Raw genomic sequence first — 17,400 nt, forward strand, 5'->3', positions numbered from 1 at the left:
TCTAATAACATATAAGGCGAATTTGACAAAATAGTTAGAAATTCAATAAATGTTCACAAATTCAAAATATATGTTTGCGAATACGAAAAATGTTCACCAATTCCAAAAAAGATTGTGGATGCAAAAAATGTTCACTAATTCCAAAATATTCACGGATTCCAAAAAACCTGTGAATTCCAAAATTGTTCATGTATTCAAAAGATGATCACATATTCAAAAATTTCACGCATTCAAAACAAGTTCGTGAATTCAAAAAATGCACATGAATACAAAAAACTATTCACATATACAAGAATACGTGAATTCGTAAAATGTTCGCGTCGAATTCAAAATATGTTCGCGAACTACGTCTTCTTCTGTTGGCAACGCACCACCTCCAACTCAGCCTACTTATGGCTTCCGAGCTCGCCCACTTCTACTTATTGACCGCTATGGTTATTGCACCACTCTTTCCGAGACGACTTCTTATCCCATATGGCAACATGTGATGGCATCGAGGAATGATGTTCTTGCCCACATCGGCACGTGGAATCTCATTTGCCTTCCTCATCGTGCTCGTCTCATCACTTGTAAGTGGGTCTACAAGCGTAAGACTAATGGTTCTCTTGAGCATTACAAAGCTCGTCTAGTGGTGAGAACATGGTCATGACTACGATTAGACATTTGCTCCTATACGGTCCAAATGACCACTCTTCACACACTTTTCGATGTGGCTTATGTTCGCCACTAGTCTCTCTCAGCTTGATGTCAAGAATGCCTACATGTAGCCACCGCATGGGTATTATCTTTTTGATGGCATGGTCTGTCGTCTTCGTTGCTCTCTATATGGTATCCTCGTGTTTGGTTTGAGCGCTTCGTCTCAGTGGTGATTGTGGCTGGTTTTTTGGATGCTCATGATCCTTCACATCTTATCCACCATTCAACTCATGGTCGAACATTTGTTCTAGATGTCAATCATCACTGGCGACAAAGTATATCATTTGTAAAGGCTCGTCATAGTGAGTTTCTTATGTCTGATCTTGGTCCTCGTCGCTACTTCCCTGAGACTGAGGTTTCATCTACCTCTAATGGCTTCTTTATTTCCTAAGAGAAGTATATCCAGGATCATCTTGCGTGTGCTGCTCTTACTAATGAGCGCACTGTTGAGACTCCTATGGTGTCAACATCCACCTTTGTGTCCACCTTCGCTCCCTACCAATATACATGGGCATCCTTCGCCTTGCTGCTAGTTGCTATGGGAACTGTCTCAATCCCACATCCCTTGTTTCCTTGTTGGGCGACACCAAGACCGGACACTCAAGCAACACCAATGGCGAGCACGAGCATGGACAGTCGGCACATACCTAAAGCCGAGGCCAAGGGCGCACAGTAGAAGAACGTGCGGTGCTTAATCAAGTGTGTGCTACACAACCTGTAAACAGGAGAAGCACACCAAGCGAGATCGGCGGGAACGAAGAGTGCACAGGCAGATGGGATGCAATCAAGTCCCTCTGTTGCCTTGTCTACCAGTTATTTTCAGCAGTGGCATCATTGCCTTGGACACTTGTGTGGGTCTCATCTCTCGTCATTAGTTCAACGTGGTCTTCTTGGATCCATCTCCAACGATGTCTCTAAACCACCAGGGTTGTTGGCTTGGTAAACAGGTACAGTTACCTCATACTCATAGCGAGACAGTGCCTCAGCGTCCTTTCGACAATGTTCTTTGATGTCTAGGGTCCATCTGCCTTTGCCTCAAAAGGAGGTCATTGCTAGTATACTATCTTTATAGATGACTTCTCTGAACAGTTGGATATCTTTTATTTCTTCTAGTAGTAAGGTCTTATCTATATAAGTGTTTTGCCGCCTTGGTTCCACTCAGTTCATTACGCCTATTCCTGTGTTCTGTGATGACTCCGATGGAGTGTATATCTCCAAGCTGTTGCGTGGAGGTCCTTGCTGAGCAGGGTGCTCTTACTCAATTCTCTTATCCTGGTGCTCATGCTCAGAATTGCATGGCTGAGCGCAAGCTTCATCACTTTCTTAAGGCTCATCTATTGATGGACACTACCTCTCTTCCACCACACTTTTAGGCCTAGTCTATCTCCACTTCCATCTAACTCATCAACCTTCGGCAATCCAATCCACTGCTATGTAGGGTGGTCTCCTTTCGAGTGTCTATTTGATCGTTTCCTGATTGTTCGGCGCTTCAATTTATTGGTTGTGTTTGTTGTCTCCCTCTTGCCCCTTGTGAAGGCACCAAACTTATTGCTCGGTCCGTTGAGTGTGGCTTATTAGGATATAACAATGAGCATAAGGGATATCGTTGTTCGGATCATGTTGGTCGTCGGATGACTATTTCTCAGGATATGACTTTCGATGAGTCTCGTCCCTTCTACCCGCGTCCATCTCCCCGACCTTTTCAGTGGAGGGCATCTGTTTCCACTCTCCCCGACACTCATATCACTCTTGTTGAGCCCTGATCCATTCCTCGTACTGCTCTTGCTTCTCCGATTATTCAAGATTCAACACCATCATCTCCTACGATTTTCTCACCTGCTTATCACAGGATTTGACACATTTATCACGGGTGGTTTCCTTGTCTTCATCACCTGAGTTTATCTTGATGATTCTTGCTTGTATTCTATCTTATTTGCCTCACTTTTATACACGTCGTTCGTGTGTTGTGGATGCGTCTACGAATGTGCCATCTTCCCCGTCTTGGCCTACTTGTGGCCTGCGTTCTCATCCTCTTTCGCCTACTTACCGCCTTGGTCTTTCAAACATTGGCATTGTTGTTCTTGAGCAGACTTCTTATCTTGATGTTGTTCATACCAAATGGCACCTTGCCATGATAGAGGATATTACTACTGTTGAGCGCATCGGCATGTGGGATATTGTTTCTCTTCCTCCTCATGTTCTTCCCATTATTTGGTGGGTCTACAAGGTGAAGACTCGCTCTACTGGTTCTCTTAAGCATTACAAAGCTCGTCTTGTGGCTTGTGGCTTTCAGCAGTAGCATGGCCCTGATTACGATGAGACTTTTTGCTCCCGCGGGTCATATTCATCATGTGTCTGCGTCTCGGCTTGATGTTAAGAATGTCTTTCTTAATGGTGAGCTGTGTGAGGAGGTTTACGTGCAGCCGCCACTTGGGTATTCCACATCTAGATTCCCCTATTCATGTTTTTACTGTCAAATGGAACTTCCCTACCAGTTGATAGTCGAGCCACTCTTGCGCTTCGTCTTTTCATCTTCCTTCTTTTGCTCATCTTCCTTGACTTTACTACAATAATTGTCCGTGTGTTGTGCATTCTTCTAATGAGTCATCTTCCTCGACTACCATGTCTTCTTCTATTGGCAACACATGGCCTCTAGATCAGCCTACAGCCTACTAATGGCTACTGAGCTCGCCGGCTTCTACCTATTAACTACTATGGTTATTGTGCTGCTCTTCCCAAGAAGACTTCTTACCGTGACATTTTTGTTCATGCAAAATAGCAGCATGTAATGGCATTGAATGCTCTTCCCCGCATCGGCTAGTGAAATATCATTTCCCTTCGTCTTGCTCGTCACATCACTTGTAAGTGAGCCTACAAGGGTAAGACTCTGATGTTTCTCTTGAGCTTTACGAAGCTCTTCTAGTGGTGAGAACATAGTCAAGACTACGATTAGAAATTTGCTCATGTATGGCCCAGATGACCACTCTTCGCACACTTTCCGTTGTGGCTTCCGTTCGCCACTAGTCTCTCTCTCAACTTGATGTCAAGAATGCCTACATGTAGCCACCACATGGGTATTCTCTTCCGGATGGCATGGTTTCTCGTCTTCGTCGCCCCCTATATGGTCTTAAGCAAACCCCTCGCGTGCCCGGTTTGAGCGCTTCATCTCAGCAGTGAATGCGGCAGGTTTTTAGTGAGTACTCATGATCCTGCACATTCTGTCCACCAACTAACTCGTGGTCTGACATTTGTTCCATATGTCGATCATCACTAGGGACAACTCTTACATTGCCTTTGTGAAGGCTCGTCATAGTGAATTTCTTATGTATGATCTTGGTCCTCTTCACTACTTCCTTGAGAATGAGGTTTCTTCTACCTCTGATGGCTTCTTTATTTTTTAAGAGAAGTATATCCAGGACCTTCTTGCTCGTGCTGCTCTTACTACGAGCGCATTGTTGAGACTCAACGTCCACCTTTGTGTCCAACTCCGCTCCCTGCCAGTCCGGATGGGCATGCTTTGCCTTGCTGCGGGCTGCTATGTGTACTGTCTCAATCCCACATCCCGTGCTCCCTTGCTGAGCGACACCATAACCCTCGAGCAACACCAATGGTGAGCAAGAGCTTGGACAGTTGGCGCGTACCTGGATTATGCACGACAAGCCGAGGACAGGCGCTACCTAAAGCCAGGGCCAAGGGCGCACAAGTTGAGAACGTGGGGTGCTTAATCAAGTGCGTGCCACACAACCCGCAAACAGGAGAAGCACACCAAGCCGGACCGGCGGGTAACGGAGAGTGCACAGGCACGTGGGATGCTGGACCAAGTAACTCTGCTGCCATCGCCGCCGCCAGTCTCTCCACCACTGTTGCCTTGTCTACCAACTGTTTTTAGAAGTGGCATCATCGCTAGGAGTCACTTGTGTGGCTCTCATCTCTCATCCTTAGTTTGGCGTGGTCTTCTTGGATCCGTCTCCAACGATGTCTCTAAACCGCCAGGGTTGTCAGCTTGGTAAAGAGGTATAGTTACCTTATGCTCATAGCGAGACAGTGTCTCAGCATCCTTTCGACATTGTTCTCTTTTATGTCGGGGGTCCATCTCCCTTTACCTCGAAAGGAGGTCATCGCTAGTATACGATCTTTATAGATGACTTCTCTCAACACAACTGGATATACTTTATTTCTTCTTGTAGTGATATCTTATCTATAAGTGTTTTGATGCGATTGTTCAAACTAAGTTCCCTATGCCTGGTCTTGTATTCTATGATGACTCTGGTGGAGAATACATCTCCAAGTTGTTGCTTTGAGTCCTTGCTGAGCAGGGTACTATTGCTCAGTTCTCTTATCCTAGTGCTCATGCTCAAAAAGGCACGGCTGAGCGCAAGCATCGTCGCGTTCTTGAGACGGCTCATTAGTTGATGGTCACTGCTCTATCTTCCGCCGCACTTTTCTGTCAAGTCTACCTCCACTTCCATCTATCTCATCAACCTTCAGCAATTCTTTTCCCTACAGGGTGGCGCTCCTTCGGAGCGTCACTTTGATTGTTTTTTGATTATTTAACGCTTCAATTGTTTGGTTGTGTTTGCTATGTTCTTCTTTCCCTTCATGAAGGCACCAAACTAACTGCTTGGTCTGCTAAGTGTCTTCTTAGGATATGACAATGAGCGTAAGGGATATCGTTGCTGAGATCATGCCTATTTCTCGGCATATGACTTTCGATTAGTCTCGTCCCTTCTACACGCATTCATCTTCCTCGACCTTTCCAGTGAAGGATATCTCTTTCTACAATTTTCTCGACCCTCCTATCATTTCTATTGATCCCTTATCCATTCGCTTCTCCGATTATAACAGATCCAACATCACCATGTTCTATGATTTCCTGACCTCGCTTATCACAGGATTCTATGCCATCACTGGTGGCTTCCTCGTCTCCATCACCTGAGTTTACCCCGATGATTCCTCCTCATGGTCTTTCATCTTTTCCTACTCATTGGCCGCGTGTTGTGCATGCGTCTACTGATGTACCATCTTCCCCGTCTCAGCCTACTTACAACTTGCCTTCTCATCTGTTTCTGCCAATTGACCGCCCTAATTTTTCAAGCGCTCGTGTTGCTACTCTTGATCTGATTTCTTATCGTGACTAGTAATAATGTACGTGCAATGCACGTTTATATTAGGTAAGATATATCTGTTGCACGTTGGTATTTGGTAAGATATCAATTATTTTTTCGCGGGAATGGTAGGATATTAATTACATGGCAGATTTCAAGGGATATCGTTGAGTCAAAACATGTTTATAACCAATGGCAGTGGTGGGTAATTAGAGCGTTAAACGCGTTTGGTGTTCAACATTGCATCGATTTGAACCGCTAGATAACATGATTTGACACCCGAGATGGTTTGGATCTGTCCATTTGGGTCTTTTTATATTGGTATAGATGTTGTTGCTTATCTGAAATGGCAGTTTGCGATGTCAGAGGAGATTGTTGCTCTTGAGCGCACCGGCACGTGGGATCTTGTTTCTCTTCCTCTTTGTGTTTGTCCAATCACTTGTAAGGGGTCTACAAGGTTAAGACTCGCTCTGATGGTTCCGTTGAGCGTTACAAAACTCGTTTTTGTGGCTCGTGGCTTTCAGGAGGAACATGGTATTGATTACAATAAGACTATTTGCTCATGTGAACCATATGACCACTGATCGCAGATTCGCCACTTATCTGTATCTCAACTTGATGTTAAGAATGTCTTAATGGTGAGCTACGCGAGGAGGTTTACATGCAGCAACCACCTAGCTATTTTTTTACTTACGACATGCTTTGTCGTCTTCATCGCTCTCCATGGCCTGAAGCAAGCCCTCGAGATTGGTTTGAACGTTTTGCCTCTACTGTGGCTGCCGCTGGTTTCAACGAGTGCTCATGATCCTGTGTTGTTTGTCCACCTTTCTGCTCTTTGGTCGAACTCTTCTTCTATAAGTTGATGACATGTTCACCACTGGCAAAGACACAAGAGTTTATCTTTGTGAAGGCACGTCTTAGTGAGCACTTTTTTATGTCTAATCTTGGCCCACTTTGCTACTTTCTTAGGATTAAGGTCTCTTCTTGGTCAAGAAAAGTAATCCAGGATCTTGCTTGTGTTGCTCTTACGGATGAGCGCACCGTTGACGCTCATGTAGCTCAATGTTCACCTCCGTGCTACTGATGGTGACCCTTTGTCAGCTCCGACACGTTATCGTCAACTTCTTGGGAGTCTTCTAGCTGTCACTCGCCTGGATATCTCCTATCATGTCCATATTTTGAGTTAGTTCGTCTCTTCCCCCACCTCGGTTCACTATAGTTATCTTCTTCGTGTTTTTTTGATATCTTCGTGGCACGATTCCTCATTGTATATTCTTTCCCCGTTCCCGTTCATTACAGCTCCCAGGCATATTGAGATGTTATGTGGGCTAGTGATCCTTTGGATTGTCGTTCACTTCTACTTACTGTGCATTTCTAGTGGTTCTTTGATTGCTTGGAAGAAGAACCAGACTACAGTTCCCTTGTTGGGCAACACCAAGACCAGACACTAGAGCAACACCAATGGTGAGCACGAGCACGGACAATCGGCGCATACCTAGATTATGCACGACAAGCTGAGGACACGACGCTACCTCAAGCCGGGGCCAAGGGCGCACAGTAGGAGAAAATGCGGTGCTTAATCAAGTGTGTGCCACACAACCGACAAACAGGAGAAGCACACCAAGCTAGACCGGCGGGAAAAGAGAGTGCACAAGCAGATGGGATGCAATCAAGTTCCTTTGTTGCCACCGCCGCCAGTCTCTCCGCCTCTGTTGCCTTGTCTACCAGTTATTTTCAGCAATGGCATCATTGCCTTGGGACACTTGTGTGGGTCTCATCTCTCATCATTAGTTCAACGTGGTCTTCTTGGATTCATCTCCGACGATGTCTCTAAACCACCAGGGTTGTCAGCTTGGTAAACAGTTACCTCATACTCATAGCGAGACAGTGTCTCGGCGTCCTTTCAACCTTGTTCTCTCTGATGTTTGGGGTCCATCTGCCTTTGCCTCAAAAGGAGGTCATTGCTAGTATACTATCTTTATAGATGACTTCTCCGAACAGCTGGATATCTTTTATTTCTTCTAGTAGTGAGGTCTTATATCTATACAAGTGTTTTGCCGCCTTGGTTCCACTCAGTTCTCTACCCTATTCCTGTGTTCTGTGATGACTCTCATGGAGTGTATATCTCCAAGCTGTTGCGTGAAGGTCCTTGTGGAGCAGGGTGCTCTTACTCAGTTCTCTTATCCTGGTGCTCATGCTCAGAATGGCGTGACTGAGCGCAAGCATCATCATTTTCTTAAGGCTCATCTATTGATGGACACTACCTCTCTTTTGCCACACTTTTGGGCCGAGTCTATCTCCACTTCCATTTAACTCATCAACCTTCGGCAATCCAATCCACTACTATGTAGGGTGGTCTCCTTTCGAGCGTCTATTTGATCGTTTCCTGATTGTTCGGCGCTTCAATTGTTTGGTTGTGTTTGTTGTGTCCTTGCCCATCGGGAACGCACCAAACTTATTGCTTAGTCCGTTGAGTGTGGCTTATTAGGATACAACAATGAGAATAAGGTATATCGTTGTTCGGATCATGTTGGTCGTTGGATGACTATTTCTCGGGATATGACTTTCGATGAGTCTCGTCCCTTCTACCCGCATCCATCTTCCCCGACCTTTTCAATGGAGGACATTTGTTTCCACACTTTTCTCGACACTCCTATCACTCTTGTTGAGCCATAATTCATCGACACTCGTATCACTCTTGTTGAGCCCTAATTCATTCCTCGTACTGCTCTTGCTTCTCCGATTATTCAAGATTCAACACCATCATCTCCTACGATTTCCTCACCTGCTTATCACAGGATTTGACACATTTATCACCGGTGGCTTCCTTGTCTTCATCACCTGAGTTTATCTCGATAATTCTTGCTCGTATTCTTTCATATTTGCCTCATTTTTATACACGTCGTTCGTGTGTTGTGGAAGCGTCTACTAATGTGCCATCTTCCCCGTCTCAGCCTACTTGTGGCCTGCGTCCTCGTCCTCTTTCGCCTACTTACCGCCTTTGTCTTTCAAACACTGGCGTTGTTGTTCTTGAGCAGACTTCTTATCTTAATGTTGTTCATACCAAATGTCACCTTGCCATGATAGAGGATATTGCTACTGTTGAGCGCATCGGCACATGGGATATTGTTTCTCTTCCTCCTCGTGTTCTTCCTATTACTTGGTGGGTCTACAAGGTTAAGACTCGCTCTAATGATTCTCTTGAGCATTACAAAGCTCATCTTGTGGCTCGTAGCTTTCAGCGGTAGCATGGCCCTGATTACGATGAGACTTTTTGCTCCCGGGGGCCATATGACACTGTTTGCACACTTCTTGTCGTGGCCTCTATTCGTCATGTGTCTGCGCCTCGGCTTGATGTGAAGAATGCATTTCTTAATGGTGAGCTGTGTGAGGAGGTTTACGTGCAGCCGCCACTTGGGTATTCCGCATCTAGATTCCCCTATTCATGTTTTTACTGTCAAATGGAACTTCCCTACCAGTTGATAGTCGAGTCACTCTGGAACTTCGTCTTTTCATCTTCCTTCTTTTGCTCATCTTCCTTGACTTTACTACAATAATTGTCCGCGTGTTGTGGATTCTTATAATGAGTCATCTTCCTTGACTACTATGTCTTCTTCTGTTGGCAACACATGGCCTCTAGATCAGCCTACAGCCTACCCAGATGACCACTCTTCGCACACTTTCCGTTATGGCTTCCGTTCGCCACTAGTCTCTCTCTCAGCTTGATGTCAAGAAAGCCTACATGTAGCCACCACCTGGGTATTCTCTTCCGGTTGGCATGGTTTCTCGTCTTCGTCGCTCCCTATATGGTCTTAAGCAAACCCCTCATGTGCCTGGTTTGATCGCTTCATCTCAGCAGTGAATGTGGCTGGTTTTTAGTGAGTGCTCATGATCCTGCACATTCTGTCCACCAACTAACTCGTGGTCTGACATTTGTTCCATATGTCGATCATCACTAGGGACAACTCTTACATTGCCATTGTGAAGGCTCGTCATAGTGAATTTCTTATGTATGATCTTGGTCCTCTTCACTACATCCTTGAGAATGAGGTTTCTTCTACCTCTGATGGCTTCTTTATTTTTTAAGAGAAGTATATCCAGGACCTTCTTGCTCGTGCTGCTCTTACTACGAGCGCATTGTTGGGACTCAACGTCCACCTTTGTGTCCACCTCCGCTCCCTGCCAGTCCGGATGGGCATGCTTTGCCTTGCTGCGGGCTGCTATGTGTACTGTCTCAATCCCACATCCCGTGCTCCCTTGCTGAGCGACACCATAACCCTCGAGCAACACCAATGGTGAGCAGGAGCTTGGACAATTGGCGCGTACCTGGATTATGCACGACAAGCCGAGGACAGGCGCTACCTAAAGCCAGGGCCAAGGGCGCACAGTAGGAGAACGTGGGGTGCTTAATCAAGTGCGTGCCACACAACCCGCAAACAGGAGAAGCACACCAAGCCGGATCGGCGGGTAATGGAGAGTGCACAGGCACGTGGGATGCTGGACCAAGTAACTCTGCTGCCATCGCCGCCAGTCTCTCCACCTCTGTTGCCTTGTCTATCAACTGTTTTCAGCAGTGGCATCATCGCCAGGAGTCACTAGTGTGGCTCTCATCTCTCATCCTTAGTTTGACGTGGTCTTCTTGGATCCGTCTCCAACGATGTCTCTAAACCGCCAGGGTTGTCAACTTGGTAAAGAGATGCAGTTACCTTATGCTCATAGAGAGACAGTGTTTCAGCATCCGTTCGACATTGTTCTCTTTTATGTCTGGGGTCATCGCTAGTATACGATCTTTATGGATGACTGCTCTCAACACACCTGGATATACTTTATTTCTTCTCGTAGTGATATCTTATCTATATAAGTGTTTTGATGCCATTGTTCACACTAAGTTCTCCATGCATAGTCTTGTATTATGTGATGACTCTGGTGGAGAATACATCTCCAAGTTGTTGCTTTGAGTCCTTGCTGAGCAGGGTACTCTTGCTCAGTTCTCTTATCCTGGTGCTCATGCTCAGAATGGTGTGGCTGAGCGCAAGCATCGTCGCCTTCTTCAGACGGCTCGTTAGTTGATGGTCACTGCTCTATCTTCCGCTACACTTTTCGATCAAGTCTGCTTCCACTTCCATCTATCTCATCAACCTTCAGCAATTCATTTCCCTACAGGGTGGCGCTCCTTTGGAGCGTCACTTTGATTGTTTTCTGATTATTTAGCGCTTCAATTGTTTGGTTGTGTTTGCTATGTTCTTCTTTTCCCTCATGAGCGCACCAAACTAATTGCTCGGTCTGTTAAGTGTCTTCTTAGGATATGGCGATGAGCGCAAGGGATATCGTTGTTTCGCGCCGATCGACGGATGCCTATTTCTCAGCATATGACTTTCGATTAGTCTCGTCCCTTCTACATGCATTCATCTTCCTCGACCTTTCAGTGAAGGATATCTCTTTCTACAATTTTCTCAACACTCCTATCATTCCTATTGAGCCATTATCCATTCACTTCTCCGATTGTAACAAATCCAACGCCATCATCTCCTATGATGTCATAACCTCGCTTATCACAGGATTCTACACCATCACCGGTGGCTTCCTTGTCTCCATCACCTAAGTTTACCCCGATGATTCCTCATGGCCTTCCATCTTTTACTCACTTTCACACTCGTTGACCACGTGTTGTGTATGCATCTATTGATGTACCATCTTCCCCGTCTCAACCTACTTACGGCTTGCCTTCTCATATGTTTCCGCCAATTGACCATCGTGATTTTTCAAGCGCTCGCGCTGCTTTTCTTGAGCTGATCTCTTATCGTGACGTTGTTGCTTATTTGAAATGGCAGTTTACGATGGTAGAGGAGATTGCTGCTCTTGAGCATACCAGCATGTGGGATCTTGTTTCTCTTCCTCTTTGTGTTCGTCCCGTCACTTGTAAGGGGTCTACAAGGTTAAGACTCGCTCTGATGGTTCCGTTGTGCGTTACAAAACCCGTCTTGTGGCTCGTGGCTTTTAGGAGGAGCATGGTCTTGATTACAATAAGACTTTTTGCTCATGTGAACCATATGACCACTGTTCGCACATTCGCCACTTATCTATACCTCAACTTGATATTAAGAACGCCTTTCTTAATGGTGAGTTACGTGAGGAGGTTTACATGCAGCCACCACCTAGGTATTTTGTTCCTTATGACATGCTTTATCGTCTTAGTCGCTCTGCATGGCCTGAAGCAAGCCCTCAAGACTGGTGTGAGTGTTTTCCTCTACGGTGGCTGCTGTTGGTTTCAGCGAGTGCTCATGATCACCACTGGCAAAGACACCGAGTATATTACCTTTGTGAAGGCATGTCTTAGTGAGCACTTTCTTATATCTGATCTTAGCCCACTTTGCTACTTTCTTAGGATTAAGGTCTCTTGGTCAAGAGAAATAATCCAGGATCTTCTTGCTCGTGTTGCTTTTACTGATGAGCGCACCGTTGACTCCCATGTAGCTCGATGTTCACCTTCATGCTACTGATGGTGACCCTTTGTCAGCTCCGACACATTATCATCATCTTGTTGGGAGTCTTCTGGCTATCACTCACCAGGATATCTCCTATCATGTCCATATTTTGAGTCAGTTCGTCTCTGCCCCCACCTCGGTTCACTATAGTCATCTTCTTCGTGTTTTTTTATGTCTTCGTGGTTTTTGATAGCTTCGTGACACGATCCTCGCTGTATATTCTTTCCCCGTTCACGTTCATTACAGCTCCCAGGCATATTAAGATGCTATGTGGGCTAGTGATCCCTTGGATCGTCGTTCACTTTTTGCTTACCATGCATTTCTAATGGTTCTCTGATTGCTTGGAAGAAGAAACATATTGCAGTGCTCGTACAAGTGCACCTCCTCCTGCAACTTCGGCATGCCACCATCCAGCTCTACCCTCCAGTATATGCTCTACGGCATTGTCGTCGTGGCTCAGATGGTGGCAAACTCGCTAGCGCTAATGCCTCTCGCACGATGTCGCAAGAGCCTTCATCCTCTCAAGTGGCATGAATGGCCGGGGGGACAATGGTGCCATGGGCGCTAGCATTCCCTCTCTCAAATCGTGAAGTGAATAAGAGAAATAGTCTAGCATATTAGGGTAACGAGGCCCAAACAGAATTGTTTAGATGAGTTAGGCTCACTACCAAAATGGTTGTGTATTCTTCTCCAAAGTGGGCCACGTTTGCATAACATGACCCCATGGGATATAGTCATACTCTATCAAGCCCAAATGATAATCTTCTTTTCTCAATAAACTTTAACCCCGACTTCCAAATAATAATTTGACGCAAACACTAGACATAGCATTGACCATAATTTTTTATACATCACACCATATTTTTAGAATCTACTAACATGTAAGTCATATGAAAAAAGGAATAAATCTACGCATGTAATTTACATGTAACCATTATATTATATTGTTTCAGAAATCCTAGGTAGGTCTCACTAGATGTCTAGACCAACATTGTACATTTGTAAATAGAAGGGTTTGGTTTAATTTATAACCATCGTCTAGACGGTAATCTCTAGTTCCCAACCTAGGGGTGTGCATTACATGATGGAGAATACAATAATTTTTTGAACTTTGTCAAAAACTTACGGAAGTACTTTCAACTCAATAAACAATTATGTTTGCGATTTCAAAAGGAAGATATAATGATAAGGTGTTTAACAAATATGCATGCATGTTGTATCATGCTTATCGAGTGAACAAAACAAATATTAGGATAGATACTAGGAAATAGAATGCATACCAATATGAATACAACCACTGGCTCCATCACCAAAGGTTGCGTGATAAAAGCCCGCGCCCGCCATGCTAACTCAGCAGCTTCCTCAACTTCCTCAACTGCAACTGACACGTTGAATTTGTAACTGAAATGTAAAACACAAACATAAGGGATGCAACTTCAAGATAATATGAACAGTGAGCAAAGCAACATATAGAGGTATAAAAGAACATACCCCTCATCCAAGATACCATGAGCATACAATAAGCATACAGAGAGTTAGAGAACCGGCTTCCCTTGAGCCTTGCACCCTCGCTTATCAACATAGTACCAAGACCGAACCCTAGAAAAAGAGCAGTATTGTTAAGCATAGACCTAAGTACAGCTTAACGACACTAAAATATGTCAAAGGGCCACTCACAGTTCCATCAAATCTCTAAAGGAAGAAACTATTGTTATGCTAACTGTCTTTTACTATCAAAGGAGAGTGCGGTTGTGCTGGTAGGTCGTGGTACATCGATTCGCATGTTCGTGTGTCGCTTCCTCCGCTCTCAACCAAATTATCGCCGATGAGTGGACCCGCCCGCTCTCTTCCCTGCCTCATCGACTCGCTCGACCCAATCTGATTTATTCTTCCTCTCTCATGAAGAGTGAGCGCGACCAGCTAGGGTTACTATCGCGTTCAGTCGTCGCCGCCTCGCATAACATTTGTCGAACACAAGCCTAGGTCGCCCTCATTTGTACATGCAAGATGTAGCTCACCATCTTCTATGTCATGTACGACCTTCATCTATACCTGCTTCCTAGCGGCATCGAATAGTGGCACCGCAGCAGGTCTCCGAGTGCAGCAGCTACTCCAGTTGTACGTGAGCCATGGGTTCAAGAGAGGTTCTTGGAGTTCTCATGGTCCACGGCCGCCCAAAGGGTGTAAGAGTAGATTTGTTAAGGCTTCCAGGTGTTAACGTATTCTTTTCTCATCACTAAGCATTTGTCTCGCTCACTAATTGTTTCTTGCACTATATGGCCAGATCTAGCTTCTTCATTTATCCATGATTTTTCTTTAAAGTCCATCGACTAAATGTACAAGAGCTTGGCGGCTCTTTTCTAGCTGCGGCTAAAACTTTATATTAAAGTAAACTTTAGTTTTGTTGGTTTCTTGTTCATAGAAACCAGCGGCAAGAAATAAGGCTAGATTAGCCACGGCAACATCAACCAACTTTATGAGCATGTACCTGGACCCTCCTGTATGGCAGTTGATCCACCTTACATGAAGATTAATGTCATCTACATCAATATATTAATTTTGCTCCTGGTATGCATTTCTTGGAGAAATCTTAGGGCAAATATTTTCTTATTTTTGCTTTCTTCAGAAATCTTGGGAGAAATTTAGTGTCAGCACCTTCAGTTCTATTACGTCCATCCCAAAAAGTTTGTCTTAAATTTATCTAGATACGGATGAATCTAACACTAAAAATTAGCATTGTAATCACAACTGTGGGCTAATTCTGTAAAGAAATGCAATGATGTAATGTTCTTGGTTAAACTTCAGTTCTGTATATACTCCCTTCGTCCCAAAGTAAGTGCCGCTGATTTAGTACAAAGTTAGTGACACTTATTTTGGGATGGAGGGAGTACTTAGTAATGCAAATTCAAGAATGTTGCAGGCATGTTGTCATTGAAGTTTTGATAGATATTTTGCTTATGCGTATTTAACATTAACAGAGTTACTAACATTGTTTCGATATTTCGCCAGTAGAAGACTGGATTGTGTCTATAGCCATTGTGCATCAATGCGATCCAAAAATAGGTAATTCGAGGTGGATTTCACTTGTGGTAGCACACAGTTCAGATAGCAACGCGGGAATTTTACAGAAGCCTTCTACAAAATCCTTCTACAAACCACAAACATGCATCAAGCAAAAGCCTTCTACAACGACTAACAAACATGCAAGGGCAATTTTACAGAAGGATCAGCACTTGTGGAAAAATAGACATTTCATACAATAACAGCAGCTTTCTATTAGCTTACTCCAAACCACAAAGACACAAATCAATATGCACAAATGTTGGACCTACAGATAAGCAGACTTGAATTCAATAGTAAGTATTAGCAAAACTATCTTTTTTGTGTGTGTGATATCAGTATCACATCAATTCACAACTCTCTATCATTAACAATCCCACTACAGATTACCTCCCTTCTCAGTTCCTACAGATAATTAGCATCCAAACTCAATAAGTATCTTTGTATTCACCGCGTAATCCAAATGAACCGCCACATCCAAGCACGGTCACCACAACTGGTGTGAGGTTATGGCACTGCAATTGGTGGTTCAGCTATTGTGAGGTTGCGATATGTTTTTCTCTGTTGTACACTAGAACCTAAGCAGAAGTTCTTCACACCCAAATCAAGTTGGTTTGAGATTTCATAGATGTATGAATCACTGCCCTGAATTACTAGATATGAAAATGTACAGCCCTGGTACGCAAGAGTAAAGAAACACACCCCTGACCACCAAATTGTCCTCCCAGAGATAATCAACGGACAAAGGAGACAGATTTCGCTAGGACATCTATAAACATCCCGACCCTAAATCACGCGTCCACGCCAGCAAATCGAATCCCCGCAGCACCAAACCCTAGCACGAATGCGAGGCCAAGGGACAGGGGACTCACATGTGTACCCGCCCATGCTGGCCCGGGAGTCGGCGGCGACGATGACGCCTTGTCGAAGATGAAGGAGAGCGTGTTCGTCCCATTCTTGTTGCTCACCATCTCCTTGGTCGCCTTCTGGAACCCATCGAACTGCCACCGGGAAACGAAAACGGGGCGCAAACGGATCAGAGGCCGGCGGAGAGAGAAGGGGATTGAGGGAGGGGATGGCTCACGCACGTGGTTGCAGGTGGGGAACTCGAGGGCGAGTTGGTCGGCGGTGTCGGCGGAGAAGAGGCCGCCGAAGTCGTCGCTGCCGGCCGCAGCGGCGCCGGTTCTCTAGGGCGGACAGGTTGGGAACTCGAGGGAGATCAGGTCGTCGGTATCGGCGGAGAGGAGGCCGCCGAAGTCTTCGCTACCGGCCGCGGCGGTGCCGAAGTGCTTCTCGACGGCGTGGATGTGTAGCGGCGGAGGCGATCAATTGAGATCTTTTTTCTCCTCTCCTCTTCGCGTCGGTCTCCCCCTTCCTTCTTGCGGCAGGCCTTCGCGTCGGGATCGGGCCGGGCTGTGCGCCCCGACTTGGATGGAGGCGGTTATGGCGCCCCATGGGCCGCGGCCCATAAGCGGGAGGTGGTGGTTCGCTCCCAGCAGAGCATTAAAAAAGGCAACTTTTTTTTAAAGATTACTAGTACTAGTAAGCGTGACATGAAACATATTAAAAAATCGCTATAGTTTAGCACTGCATAGAGAGCAAAAACACGACTATTTCCTAATATATGTCTAAAAATTAAGTATAATATCAGTAATCTTGAGTGCATCTTCTCTCAGGTGCGGCTGCTCAAGTGTTGAGGGAGCTAGGTCTTCGTGAGCAAGCAATTTGCATGCATACACACTTAGTTTTTTTTGTTAAGCTTTAATGTATTTATAACTCTAGTGCATCCGTTGTATGACAATCCCTACTCGTTGCATTGACATCAATTGATGGGCATTTCCATAGCCCGTTGATTAGCCGCGTCAATGTGAGACTTTTCCTTTTTTGTCTTCTCACACAACCTCCATCATCATATTCTATTTCACCCATAGTGCTATGTCCATGGCCCGCGCTCATATATTGAGTGAAAGTTGAAAGAGTTTGAAAAGGCTAAGTATGAAATAATTTATTGGCTTGTCATCGGGGTTGTGCATGATGGGAGCATTTTGTGTGAC

General features: G+C 45.1%; 1 pseudogene; it reads right to left on the reverse strand.

Annotated features, from left to right (window-relative positions):
* The window catches only part of LOC147976439 (uncharacterized), an 84,833-nt pseudogene that overhangs the window by 13,220 nt on the left and 54,213 nt on the right, over positions 1-17,400 (reverse strand).

Source organism: Triticum urartu, chromosome 4A (assembly GCF_056163025.1).
Source record: "Triticum urartu cultivar PI428250 chromosome 4A, HENAU_Tu73, whole genome shotgun sequence".
NCBI classification, from domain to species: domain Eukaryota; kingdom Viridiplantae; phylum Streptophyta; class Magnoliopsida; order Poales; family Poaceae; genus Triticum; species Triticum urartu.